The sequence below is a fragment of the Tyto alba genome, unplaced genomic scaffold, assembly GCF_018691265.1.
Source record: "Tyto alba isolate M040663 unplaced genomic scaffold, T.alba_DEE_v4.0 Super-Scaffold_48, whole genome shotgun sequence".
Taxonomy (NCBI): Eukaryota; Metazoa; Chordata; class Aves; order Strigiformes; family Tytonidae; genus Tyto; species Tyto alba.
The window spans coordinates 23674519-23689305 of record NW_024881324.1 but is presented as its reverse complement, the minus strand read 5'-3'; the positions used below and the strand labels follow the sequence as shown (position 1 = coordinate 23689305).

Below are 14787 nucleotides of genomic sequence, written 5' to 3'. Positions count from 1 at the left end.
CTCTTTAAGGACTTTATTTTCTAATCTGTTGGTGAACACAAGCAAAAGAGCAAAAAAAATAAATCTGTCTAAAGTTCTTTTTTGTCATGATGGCATGGCTGATTACTCTAAAATAATACTGATTAAGTATTGTTCACATTGCTGTTGTGCTTTTTAAATTTTATTTTTCTTTACTGAAGACACAAGAAAGCTGAATCATTTAAAATTTCAAACTTCTTTTAAACTATGTCAAAGCTACGGAGATGAGTATCCCTGGGATGATCTTCCATGCTGCTTGTCAGATTCCTTACCAGAATGCTGCTTAAGACTAATTCTCTTGCTCAGTGCTAGTTTTACTGGATGTGCACAGACCACCCGCTATTTATACTTGAATCTTCATTGCCATCTACGTAAGCTTCATTTTTGACACAGTGATCAGAGGTTGACAGTTGCTTGCTTGAGCAGCTCTGGAAATATTTATCAAATAATGCCGTGGCACTGATGTCATTGCATGTAAAACATGTTCTAGCACAAACGGGCTAGAGTAAGTTGCTGTATATCTTACAATAAATGCAGGATGGAAGTCATAAGGTTGACCCTGTCTGTGAGTTGTTACCTTTTTTCTCTTTCAGATTGTTGTGCTGAGTCTCTGTTGCTGCAATGAGAGTCCATTGCGTTACTGGGAGAAAGCACTGCTTACACTGAATGCACCAGAATGTGTAATTCAGATGGGCAAGAGGCCTTCTTCAAGTTATACCAGGGATAAGAGTAAAATTTAAGGAATAAATTTAATGAAGAAGAGAGGAAATGTAATCCTGGGTCTGGCATTTTTATTGTATACAGTGGAGTAAACAGTATAACTGTTTTTAATAAGAAAACTGGTGCCTCCATGATAGAGTGGCAGTTTATTTTAAGTTCTCTTGAATTTGCAGGATTTCTTTTTCTAAATATATTTCATATTTCACAAAACTAATATACTGGAAGTACTGAGTTTTGAGGATACTCACAGTTTACAATTTATTCCCTATTGTTAGTCTTCAGACTCTTTTTCTGGCACTGGAATCCAATTCACCAAGGTGATTTCCATCTCTCTTTCAGGAAGAAGTAGCGATAGCACTCCTTTCTCTTAGCATGCCTGGGGCAATCCCACAGCAAATAATTTTCCAGCTTTGCACTTCACTTTTCAAGGGTTCGTCACTAATATTGAAATGGTCGTATTCTTTCAGAGTTCTTGTCTTTATCCCTTTGCAATGGCCAGCATGAAGGAAGGAAGCTTAGATTTCTCTGGAACCATGGCTTGGTTTGGAGGCTTCATTTTCAAGTCTTTTCAAGTCAATAGAGCAAGCTAAATCCAGATGAGGTGGGGCTAGTTTCTTGTGTTTAATTGTTAGTTTCACAGAATGGACACAGCTTGAAGAAGAGGCGCAGTCCTGGTCCCCCAGGTCATTCATTCTTACAGCATCTCGTGTTAAAATTGAGGCAGGAACCAGTTTCTGTTTAGGTCTTGAAGCAACATAGTACATGCATGTCCTCTGAATCTTTCTCCTTGCTTAGGCTTGTTCTGGACATGTTTCACACTACTCTGGTATGCAGGTGGAATCTCATATGTTGAAAGATAAAATTTTGATGATCTCCTACTCTTTTTTACCTCCGAACTGTTACTTGCAGAGTGATGGCAAACATCTATGTGCAGCCTTAAGGAAGCCTTTCCTGGTTCTAGTTGAAATTCCAATGATGCCTGTGCAACTGCTTATATGGAGAGCCTGTATGGAGCAGCCTATCTCCTTTTCTGCTGGTAATTCATTCAGATCCTACAATCGTCCCAAATTTATAGGTATTGAGGACTAGCAGTGCAACCTAATAGCTAGCCTTAAATGTTTAAATGAGTTTCTGCTGCAGTGCTTCAGGTATTACACCAAGGTTAATGATGACCAACTAGACTCTCATTTTGTTAGATTGCCCAGAGCTGGTGCAGGTTTTTAGATAAAAGTTATATTATTTGTAAATTTTATTTAAAATAACTTAATACACATGAAATATCAACCTGCTTGGGTAACCTGTGAAGTGATTTAAATTAGAAGGGGCCAGATTAAAAAAATTGTAAGTTCTTTACTTTTTTCTGTGTCTCCCTATGGTACATGAACCCTATCAACACTACTTCTCTTCTGCTTTTCAGCTAGCTTGTATCTATATTCAGCTCTGTATCAGAAAACCTGTGAATTTACAGTAGTTTCACTTCCTGCTCTGTTTCTGCCATCCCAGGCTGGTGTGTGGTGTGCACTCCTGCTCTGCTGACGCCGTGTTGTGAAACTCCTCTTTCAGCAGCTATGCCCCGGGGAGTGGGGAAGACGTGTTGTAATGCCGAGAGGGGGAAAAAAGCACCCAGCCTCATGCATAAAATGATCATTTCTCAGAACGTGAGCGGTCATTTTCTCCTCTGAAAAAGGTGAAACCTGGGCTGTGTTTGCATTCTTTCTTCACTTATTTTTTAATGGAAAACTGTTGACTAATCACACTTGCTGAAGGAGTAACTTTGTATACGTGCTACCTGTGCTGTACCTTTTCTAGACAGGAGAAAAACTATCCTGACATTAACCAAATGTCTCTACAAGCCTTAGCAATTCTGACTGGACAGAAAAATGGGCTCTGGAAAAACAATTCTCTGCAGTATTTACTTAAACCTTCCTTCTGTCCATGCAAACCAAAACAGAAATGTCAATGTAGACATTGGGTAGTTATGCCACACATGGATTTATGAGCTTGCATAAACATCTTGTTATTAAAACTTTAAATATTTACACCAAGATTCTGCTGTCTCCTGGACTCTTGTGAGATTATTTCCGAGCACTGAGGTTGGGGCTTTTTAACTGAGAATATTCTAGGGTTGTCTTTTTAACATAAAACTGCTTCAGTGCTTTTCTAATCAATGGTTACAGATTAATTTACGCTATATCAGGACTTAAGTGTTGCTTAATCCTTTTATAGTTCTAGCAAAGACTGACCACTTGAGTAAGATTATGTAGCTTAAAAAAAAAAAAAAGGCAGTTTTAAATAAGACGTAGAAACAAAATTAAGTAGAGCTCAGAGTGCTGACTTTTGCTGGTATCTCCACCTTTGGATTCTGCAAAGGCGGGGCATATTTCTGTGTAGGGCCCTTAGGAAATCAAGGCTTGTGCTGACTGTTCCTCTTAAGGACCCAGTATAAATGCCGCTAAGTGAAATTCTTATTGTTTTTGGTGAGACTTGAATGGGGTATTAAAGCAGAAATCATTATAGTAGGTTAAACTTTAAACTCTTTTTTGTTTAGCTGTATATACATATAACAAAACATGCCCTTGGCTTGCCAAACATTATTCAGTTGGCAATCACATGGCAAACAACATGCTGAAGTTTAAAAGACTCTGTGCTTTAAACAACATTTTCCGTTCTTGATGCAATAGTTCTCCTTTCATTATGGAGAGAACTAGCACTGTTAAGTGGAGGCAAGTAATTGCCATGAAAATTTGCAGATTTTCTGAGTAGAAGTATTTCTTCAAAATAGTAGTGGGATAAAAATGGTGGGTGGTGGGAGGTAAGAAACAACCAGGTATACCTGGTGGAAGGACTGGCTTATAAATAACTGGGTTCTACATTTGAATATGGTGGGACCTGAAGGAGCTGCAGACCGCCAAACATCACTCATCAGGTAATGCAGTGACAGCTCTCTTTTTAGCAAAACAGCAATGGCTCTCAGTCAGTGTGGAGAGGGGAATCATGGAATGAGTCAGTTTGTGCCAGGGAGGCAAATTTTGGCTCCAGTTTTCTGCAGTGGATCTGTTAATTTCAATATTTTTAGCATAGATTTAATTCATTCAAAGAACAAGCTAACCCTAATTTTTTCCTCTTTTAGAAGTTTGGAGGGAGGTAAAAGGATTAAGTAATGACTTAGGAATGTTACAATGAACATGGATGTTGGCTCTCTATTGCTGTAGCTACATCATCCATCTCAACATACAGTAGCTATGGGAACAGAGCTATTGGACCTTGCAAAAAGAATGCAGACATTTCACTGCTTGTTTGCCATTTGCCAGAGTCCTTTCCTCAGAAGTCTTAACATAATTTCAATTCTGGTCTTAGCTCGTTCAAGCCTAAAACCCTAACTGTGGCATCTGCCTCCTGCAGAGTCACTCTCAAGGCAAACAGGTGTCTTTTCTCTGTATTCTTACAAGTCTTTCTATACAATTCTACTTTGTTGACATAGTACTCTTGGGGCTTTTTCCTCCTTGATTGAGCAAGGACACTGAGTAAACTATAGCTATAGACAACAGTGAAAACCAAGTGGGTGTGGAATAGCGTCTCTAGCATCACAGATAGCTTCACTGCTTAGGACACACCTGTAGCTGGGCAGCTTAGTCAGAATCCCATGGGTGTTGTGAGCCCACATTCTCTGTTTATCCTGGATGTCAGGGAATATGGCGGTAGTGAGCAATTTAAAAATGCTTGATAGAATGGCTTAGTAAAATAAATAGCAATTATAAACTTACTGTGTTTCAGCAAATGTAGCAATAAGCTGCAAGAAATAAGGGGCATTAAGTAGCTCATCCAAGAAGCAGCTTTGTAAACAAGGGGTGCTCATACTCAGTAGAACCTATGTATGTACATATACATATATATATGTATACAAATTCTTAAAAATAATGTAATTTAAATATAGTTACAAATGAAAATTGTAACTGTTTAATGCTCCTTTCTACACAGCATCCTGACATATGCTGCAAATTTCCTGTCCTTTCCTGGCTGATTGACAAAATTAGGTATATGTATATTAGACTAGTTTGAGCACTATTAAACACTGTCGGCCTTGGGGAGGAACAGCAGTACCATAAATATTGCTCTTTCGGAAAGCTACAGAAAAAGAAACAGCAGTTGAAGATACTTATGTTGATGAAATTGATGTTCACAGCATGACTGTCAAAACTTGGCTTAACACATTATAAGCAATTTACCAAAGCGAACTGGTATATTCAAGATAAAGACAGCCACAGTGTCCTGGTTTCTGAGAGCAGAATGTAGTTGAGTTTGAAACTCAAGAACTTGATCCAGGCTTACAATTTTTGGCTTCAAATCAAACCAGTAACATCCTACTTCCTAGGAGATGAGCTAAAATAAATCACCCGTGAAGCCTGATTCTGTTTCTTGCTTCTATCTATTCTCCTGCAAGTAAGATTTCTTATTAAAATCACCATGGATACATGATCCTTATAATCTTGTGAATCTTTTTCTGATTGTCTGCTTAGCTGCAGAAAGTTAACTAATGCTGTGCCTCGGAGAAATGAGCTGCTGGCCCACTACCAAAATCCCAAATCAAAGCAGCTTGCTTTTGTGGGCATTTTGACCCAGTTCCACCATGGCAGAAGGCATTCAACAGCACGTTGTGTCCATCCCAGTGGGATCTGGGGTGTGTGCTCTGTGCTGCGTGGAATTTTGCAGTAGCAGAGAAATAAAACATGGTGCAGGAAGTTGCTTAGGCACCTTTGGAAAGAGTGGAGTAGCAGTGCAGAAGCAGTTGCCCTGACACAGAGATCTTTCGCAGAATCCTGTGCATGCTTCAGCAAAAAAAAAAAAAAAAAAAAAAAAGCCTTTATTCAACAACCAGTATGATTGCTATTGACCAGTTGGTTATTACTGGTAAACTGGTAAAATCGGTGCTCTGATTTGTATCACCTGTCCCTGCTGTGATAATATGAATGTGTAGTCTCTGATTTTCTACCCTGTTGCTTATAGGCATGAATTTTAGTCCCTTAAACCTGGTGACATACAGTACATTGGGCAACTCAGTCCTCACTGAGAGCATCTCCCGGGCTGTCCACAGCTGGATGCTGGATAGACAGCGATCAGAAAGGAAGGGCAGGGATTGAGGATCCTGATTTAAATAGCTGGAGAAATATTTTGTATATCATCACACTGCTGTCGTTACCTTCTACTGGTATGGGCTTTCAGTAAAAGGTAGCACAAATGACTTATGTTGTATGTGTCCTTTCTGGGTTCCTCCTTAGCAGCACAGATGCGGTGTCGTTATGTGCTTCTCAGTGAAAGAGGCTGCATTAAAAATGACTTCTGTTACTGTTTAATGTACTGCAGCAAATGCTGTGTAGATCTGTAAATCAAGACATTTGTTCTTCATTTTTAGCAATGCCCTTTCCCTGAACTCATTTAATGAGACAGAGTTGTAAGATGTTTGTATGTTATCCAGCTGGACTGAGCGTGTGGTTCTTGAACTCTGACTCTTACTACATTCTCATTTTAATGTGTCCCGTGTCAATAGATAGTGACAGCTATATTCTTAAGGCAGCCTTGTTTCACACAATACTGCTCTAACGTTGTAAGAAGTGTAATAGACAGGAAAATGCCTGAGACTGGGAGAATTTGGGAATTTCTTTGTTACTGAAGTCCTTGACAGCTGTGTCTCATAAAAGTGAAGGGGCACTGTAAGTGAAGGGGGAGGGTAATTTATGAAAGGTACTGTATGAACAAAAATGTGACACACAGCAGAAGGTGACGGTGAAGAACAGAAGACTACGATTTATTATCCTTGTTTGTCACAGAAAATATGCCCAGAAATCAGTTCCAGCATATAAATGCAGTTTATGTAGTCATAGCAATATAGATATAAAAGTAGTGATAGAGGTGTAGATTTTTTTATCTAACTTTAGATTTTTGTTAAAATAATAATAAAAAAAAAAACAAAAACAAAACAACCCACAAACATTGCTGAGTAACCATTCTATTTTCTATAAGCTCTAGATTAAACTCAAGGTGAGAATTTTTTCAACCTGTTTAACATATTTTATGCCTCTTTTCTGCTGAATGTTGTGGCAAATGTAGATCGCTCAGATTCCTAGGTCAGCTACGCATCTCAACCCAACTACACTGAATAGCTGTTTATCAAGGATGAGTTAAGTATACTGCTTTTTTCTGTACATTTTGCTGTTAAATTTTGTTTGATGTCTTGCTGAGCCTAGTCTTGTGCATTTAGACTGTGCCACTGCCTCATGACACCAGGCATTTTGGACAAGTCAGGCTTGTGTCCAAACAGATACTGAGCTCCAGTGCTGGAATTGCTCTACTGGTCTGAGAGAGCTTTTGTTGTTTGCTGTTTTTCTGGGTATTTTTGGTGTTTTGCTGATGCCATACCTTTCTCATGTGGTCCAGGAAAACATCTTACACCTGTGTACAACAGTTAGTGTAATGGGGCATTATCTGACTTACAGCTGTGGGTGGGGAGTACTTTTTGTTTGCAAGGATTTTGTGGAAAAGAAGGTGAAGGCTGGTCCTGTGTCAGCATATTCTTGCTCTTTTTGAATATGTGAAGGATAGATTTCCTATATATCCTTTGATCTAGTTTTCTGTTCTCTCTTCTGTCCCTCTCCTCTCCATCCTCACAGTGTAAAAGTGAATCTCCTCTCTGTGTTTTCATCTAGTAACTCTAGCTTCTTTTATGAGGTCTTTTGCTTCATGCCAGTGCAGAGGAAGCAGGAAGATGATGCTGATGGATGCCAGAAGGAGAAGGGGACACTTCCCATGCTGAACATGCATAGGACAACTTGGAGCTGAAATGTTTTGTCATGGTAATAGAGAGCTAAGCAGCAGTATGGACCATAATGACCCTGTATACAAGTTGCTTTGGTTGCTTGGTTAGAACAGAGGATGCCTTGCCTTCTCTGTGTGATGGTCCACATGACCCTGCATGCTAGGATAATTTACTGGGTATTCCTTCAGTGAGGAACATGGTAAAAAGCAGAGGAAAGACTGTGGGAGGGAAATGATCTGCCGTGTTCCAGCATCTGCTGTAGAAGCAGATAAGAGACATCCTTTCTTCAGAAATGTTCTAAAGGGAAAGGGTCACCCTTTTGTCCTTTCCCCTTTTTTTTGCAAACTCTGTTGGACATAAAAGCAGTTTCAGTCTTTAACATTTACACAAATTGATCTCAGAAATAATCAGTGGCATCCTAAAATGACTGTTAATCCTAGAGGCTGAAAAGATGTGTACAATTTGTCAGGTACTTACACTACATTTGAATAATCAGAAAAGCATAAAGACCAGTTTAGTAACCTTTCCTTGCTACACATTTGCAGTCAGACCACGCTCAGTATGGACAATGGCAGTGAGTAACTTAATTTTCTGAATTGCAATAATTCCTTGCACTTCAGTAGCTCACGTTCTAGCAAGTGGTCTTAGTTTAAATCCATGTTTTAACTTTTCTCAGTACCTTCAACTCTCAGATTTTACACATGAGCTTTTCTTGGCAACTATGCTTGTAATGTCCAGATCAATTCCCTAGTGCCTTAATATTTTTGAGATCTAAAGCACTGCTCTAGAAAAGAATTAAAGCATATCCTAGATTGGAAGAACTGTTTAACAATTTTTATGCCCCTTTTCCACAGAATGTATATAGCAAGTACAGGTTGTTCAGACTCAGGTCTGCTATGCACTGTGGCCCAATGATACTGATTAGTTACTTACAGTTGAGATGCAAAATCCTGCAGCTTCTTAGGGGAAAAAAGTGTCAGGATTGCTTGCATATTTTTTTTTTTTTCTTTTTACATTTAAAGTAGAATTGAAACGTTATATCTTGGGAGGATTTAGGTGGACAGGATTAATAACCTCCATGATGCTAATGTACAAAATTTATGTTAGTACCTGATCTGAGAGTGAATCTTATTAGTGTTATAGAAACCTCCCCGCAATATCATGCTCCAAGAGCAAAAGTAACAGCTTGGAGTTGTTTGTACAGTAATTGTATGGAAGTGTCTTCACCTAGATATTGATGTTTCAGGCTGTGGCTGGTTGTTCAGCCCACAGTGCCTACAAATCTGCATAGCACCCTTGAGTGCTGGTGGTCTCTCAAACCTTAGCAAGATCAGCAAGGGAGCGTGGAGCCCTTCAGAGCTGCAAGATGGCTGATCTTTCCAGGTGGGGTGTTAAATGGAAAATAAACAGCTCTGTGATGCATGCCCATTTTCTGTGGATAACCATTGATTGAAAATGAGCACAGACTGACAGGCCCAGGGAAATCCCCCTGAATGGGATTGTAGAGTGACATTTACTTTTTTTTTTTGTGCCTTTTTTTTTTTTTTTTTTTTTTTTTTTTTTTTTTTGTGCCTTTCCAGTATTAAATAAGAAGGGGAAAGAACACCCTTTCCCCAGATCTTATTACCTTTTTACAGACTCCAGACTTTGTTTCCTGGTAAATTTAAATGTAGTCAGGGACTAACGTCTCTCTTTTTAACACAAGAATGTGTATGTGCATAAAGTTACTGTTGTTCTCTACTCCTGTCTATTTATTACCAGAATGATCAAATTCTTGATAATGTCACATGAGGGAAGACAGGACTTTAGGTTGTCTTAGACATTAGTCCAAGGTAGAGTTACAGAGTGCTAATGGGAAGTCAGGATTTTAATTTCATCCTGATGTAGTCAAATATTTAATTAACTGTTGCATGTTTTTGCAGCTGAGCATTAAGACTTTTGCTCCACATGCTTAATCACCTGCGCCAAGTCTTCATAAGCCCAGTGGTGCATTCTGCTCCACGGCGTTGTGCTGAGGTGCATAGTCAAGGGAAGGCTGTAAATCTCAGCAATTTACAGTGGGGAAATGGTATTGTACCTTTCAAATGTAAAGAATATGCTTTCAATAACCTTCTAAACAATGTTTTAAAGTCATTAAAGCTGCCTGAGGAGGGTGACACTCAGTTGAGAAGAGAGTCAATAGCTCTCAATCTGTATAGGCAGGTGGCCATGTACAACTGTAATACTCCTTTGGCTATTAGCTTGCAGATACTGATAGCCATCCAGGTTTACCATCGATACTAATGTTTTCCAGCTTCTGCTTGCTAATATGAGCATATTTCTGGCAACCGAGGATCATATTCGAGTAACTGTAGATGTCATACAGTTGGGCTGCATATGAAACACTTGATTTTTGAAAAAAATTGTTGAATGTGAGGTTCAACAAAGCCAACTGGTTTCAGGGCCTCTGGTTCAGTATTCTTTGATCCAGCTTCTAAGCCTAGCAAACAGTGCTGGAGTCTTGCTGTCTCTCTTCTTGTTTTTTATTGAATGAGAATTGTACTGGCAAATGCTAGAGATGTGATCAAAGATCCCAGCTAAATTTCACTATCCTAAATATAAAATTTAGTATTTTAATACTCATTTGAAAGTACTGAATTACAGTCAGTCATTGCAGATTAACTTTTGTTTAGCATTTCTAAGCATTACTTTGTAGTTCTTCGAGTGAAACTGCAAAATTATTCTTAATGATGATGGCATTTTGTAAAGACTGAGTTCTTGCTTTGCACTGTTACCTACAGTTATCTTTCAGGGAAAGATCATAAGGAAAAATCTCTCAAGAACACTTAACTGAATTTTGAAAATGTAACTCACAAAAATAGAATTTGGAACTTAAAAATAAGTGAGGAAATTCCCATCTCTTCAGCAGTACTGAAATTGCACATTGATTTGTATCTGAATTACTTGGTATAGCAGATAATATCACCACATTACTTTGAACAAGTTTTAGAACTGCTTTTATTTCAGTCTAGCCTGATAGAAAATAGTTATTTGCCAGTCACTAAAAATAGGAATGAGATAGATAGGAAGAAAGATGATCAAAAATATCCATGCAAAACAGCTGAAATGGCCTAACAGGCAGACAATTTAAATTCCCACGTTTTCATTCGTGGATTAATTCTATGCTATAAATAACATAAATAAAATAAAATTATTGTTATAGTGTTCCAGCTGGAAAAGCACTCAGAGAAATAAAAATATCAGTTAAGTACAAACGAGCAAAGGAATTTATGTCAAAACACTGCAGAAGCTCAGTAGATGGAGAGCTAATAGCATAGATCATCTTGCAGTGATGCACTGTAGCTAGTTTGTAGACAACAAAATTGTTCTTGACTTTTTCATTTTAAAGTTTATTAAAATTTTTAGGACAATTTCAGATTCTCCATGTAGGTTCAAATGAACAAATTGTTGGGAGTGATTCCTTTCTCTACCTGTACTGATTTTGGCAGACTCCCATCTCTGCACTCCTGACATAACAGTTACCATAGACTCAGTTCTCTTCTTTTCCAGCCACAGTTCTTCTGTCTTCTCTGTTGCCTTGTTGTACACTCCTTTAACAGGTTTATTTCAAATGGTGCTAGATATTTTGACTCCTGAATATGTAAAGTTAACTTGTCAGAACAAAGCATGCTGAGAAGAAACACTCACACAAATTTAAAAGTAGTTTTAAAGAACTCTTGTGTTTCTTGAATTTCTCTGAATACCAGGCTAACAGGTATGAATGACTGAAATAAATTGACATTCATTTTTTAAATGAATGTTTCAGATACCTTCCTCTCCTTGCAAGCATGCAGTGTTTTCAGCCTTAAGCATTTAGAATGAATGATGTCATAAGAAACCATGAGACAAAAAATGTCTTCTGGGTTTAACACTCTTTCAGGACTTTTCTTTCTAAAATGAGTATTAGAAATGAAATCTTAGATTATTTTTGTAATAAATACTAGAGCTGATGCTTTAAAAATAATTCCAAATACTCTGAGGTTATGATAAAATTATGGGCTGAGAATTTACAAATATAAGAGTTCAAGAGGAACTGAGTTCAATTGAAACTGAATGTCATATGGATACGATCCCATATTATTTAGTTACTTTAACCTCTCTTCTTTCTCAGACTAGGATTTTTAAGCTTTTTTGATACACATAGCATTTTTCCTGACTGGCCTATGACAAATATGATAATGAAAATAGTTTTCTTTTAGTTTAAAAGTAAAAAACCCTTCTTCATATTTTTTTTTCTTCCTCTGTAACATCTATTTGAACTTTTTACATGGAAATTATTCTTATTTTTGAAATTCATCTAAACCCTTTTTTTTTTTTTGCTTTAAGATAAATTTATTTTCCAACCAGTGACTATAAATAGGTTGTGAACCTGCTCAATGGACACTGATAGGAACTTTTCTCAAAAGCCTCATGTTTACATAATTGCCATGATGTAACCTGCATGGAATCAGAAGTCCCTGTAACAACATGTGCATGCCCTTCATCTATTCAATAAAAAAAAAAAAAAACCAATTACATCAAAATGTGCAATAACAAAAAATTACATCAAAGTCAATGGGTACAAAGTTGGAGTTTCATAAACTCAGTCTGTGACTCTGAGCCTGCAGTGCTCTCCTTTGTAGCCACTCGCCCCGTGGTGCAGGTACTAAGAACGGAGACGGACACGGCTGTTCTTCATTACCCTGGTATTAATTACCTGGCCAAATTTGCACCACTGATCTTAATTTACTTACCAAGGCTTCTGAAACTCCAGAATACTGAATAGTTTGAGTAGGCAGTGTGGAAATGCTGATACTGAGGGGAATTTACCTAAACTTGTCACCCTTCAAATCGCCAATTCCTGCCATTCCTTGCAGATAATCCTTTCGTATCCTGCTCTGTTGAGCATCATCTCCTGCAGTGTCATGTTGCTACATCTAGTTGACGTTTAATCGCACATTACAGGATGACACTTCTAATTTGCATGTCTTTCTATGACTGTAATAATGTAGTTGCTACAGCTCAGATCTGTAGGTAGGAAAGTCAGCTTCTGCAGTATGTGACAAATAGAACTTTCAAACTTGTGTAATCTTTAAAAAGGTCTTGGAAAGTTAGTGAACCAGTTTAGATCTTCCTCTTTCATCTGTTCAAATTTGAATAACTACTCCTAAAAAGGCTGTCCTTTAAAGACATGCCTCTAATTAATAAGCATAGATTAAACATAGTGCTGACCATGATGTGTTAGTCCAACACCTGAAAACTTAATGAAAGCAGTTTAAAAGGGGTTTATCATAGTTTTTCAAGCATTCACAATATTCTCTTTAAGCAAAATTACTTTGTTTTCTAACATCTGTCTTTGATAAAGCAATAAGATGGCTACCAAGTAGTAGGTTTATCTTTATCCAGCTGGATACACCTGAGCTTTCTTAGCTTGAGAAAAAATCCTTTTCATCAAGTGAACTGCAGCTGAGTGAAATGTGCATATTTGGAACTATAAATCAAAATGTCTATGTAAAGATGTTTTCAGCCTAGAGGCATAAATGCGAAGGAGCTTAGTTCCAGAAGGAGCTTTCAGCATTACTTGAAAATGTTCAGAGATGTTCTGCAGCTCCCAATTACAATATTAGCACAGTACTGTAAAATCAAGATGAGTAGCTTGCTCGTTGTGCTATTCTATTATGTGCGATATAATGGCAAGCTTCAGAAACAGTAATTCAGTACAGTGCCAATATGTGGAAAAACAGCCTTCTCTAACAGAGATTTGGGGTGAAGAAGTCACACGAAACGAGTTGGCTTTTCAAAATGAGGAAAACTATCTCCAACCCTTTGCAGCACCTGTGGGCATCAGGCAGAACTTTTCTGAGGAAAAGTTATATTATCCCGTTTTGCAAACAGTGAAGTCGCACTGCAATAAGGTGGCCTTCCGTGCAACAGCAACTGGAAGATTGAGTAGGTTTTGTGCTCCTGCCGCCTCCAACCCCAGGCTGCTGTGAACCCCCGAAAACAGGGGGAGATATTCTCATGATTTTGTACCGTGTTAGTTTTATTGTGGTAATATGTGTCTGCGTTTGGGCTTTGGAAGGGAAGATCTCATCTGTCATTTTTACCATGGTATGCTTCATGCTATGACAGCTCCCAGAAGCTTAAAGCAAGGGATAGTGTCTCACTGCTCTGGAATGGCAATTTCACCTGGAGAAGGTTACTCCCGCTCCAAATGAGCGTATTGTGATTTTAGGAATATGTGGTTAGTCCTTTAGACTTGCAGAAAGGTGCAGAGCTGGGACAGGCTTCATATGTGAAGCTCGGTGTGAATGTCAGGGTATGACAAAATGTAATAGTGCGATGGTAGTTTTGCATTCTTTATCTAAGCTGTCCTGAATAAAGAGAATAATTCTTTCTGCATTTGATTTCTGTGTTTGAATGAAGTGGCTCATGTCAGATTCTGTCAGAAGTGTGTGACATGAGAGAAGTTTGCAGACACTGGCAACTGGCATAAAAGGACACCTCTTTTTAGCCCCATATATTCACACAGAATAGACTTTGAAAATAAACCTTTTTTAAATCATTCATTTGCAAAAGCTAATAAATACCTTAAATAGAAGACTTGCCCTTTTATAGTGAAGAATTGCTGAACTGAAAGCGAGCAGTGAAATTGGCCATTTATGGAAAAAATATTTTTTATTCTGTTCTATGTATAAATCATAGAATAAGCTTAACTGTGGTATTGCTGATCAGTCACCTGTGATTAAAAATAAAAGAAATACAAGAAAGTAAGAGATTGTGGTAGGTAAGAGACTTCAATGAAGATTTGGAGTTGCAAATACTCTTAAAATAGATATGTTTCTTGAGACATATTTCTTGATACTGGCTCACTTAACATTTTCTGAAATAGCATGAGAACTTTGAAAATATTTCCAAATACAGATATGAGACTTCTATGCACTTGAATCATATTTAGACCTGGCCCCCCTGTCTGGAATGTGTGAATTTAGCACTTAACTTGTGCATGTGGGGGGATTATCCAGAAAACTGCAGCGAGAAGAACTGTGTACAGGATTTCTGCAGAGCTGAATGATTCTTGGATTGTGACAGCCAACATCTTAAAGTTTACAAAGCACAGCTCTCTCTCCCCACCTCTCAAGTAAATTAATTGCCGAACCCTGGGAGCCAGAGCTGAGGCAGAAGGGCAGAGGCACATACTCTGGAAAGGAAAACAAATT

The 14787-nt window shown here is 38.1% G+C and overlaps 1 protein-coding gene across 3 annotated transcripts in view; it reads left to right on the top strand.

Moving 5' to 3' along the window:
* The window catches only part of BASP1 (brain abundant membrane attached signal protein 1), a 54120-nt gene that overhangs the window by 23806 nt on the left and 15527 nt on the right, over nt 1-14787 (top strand). The window lies entirely within an intron of this gene.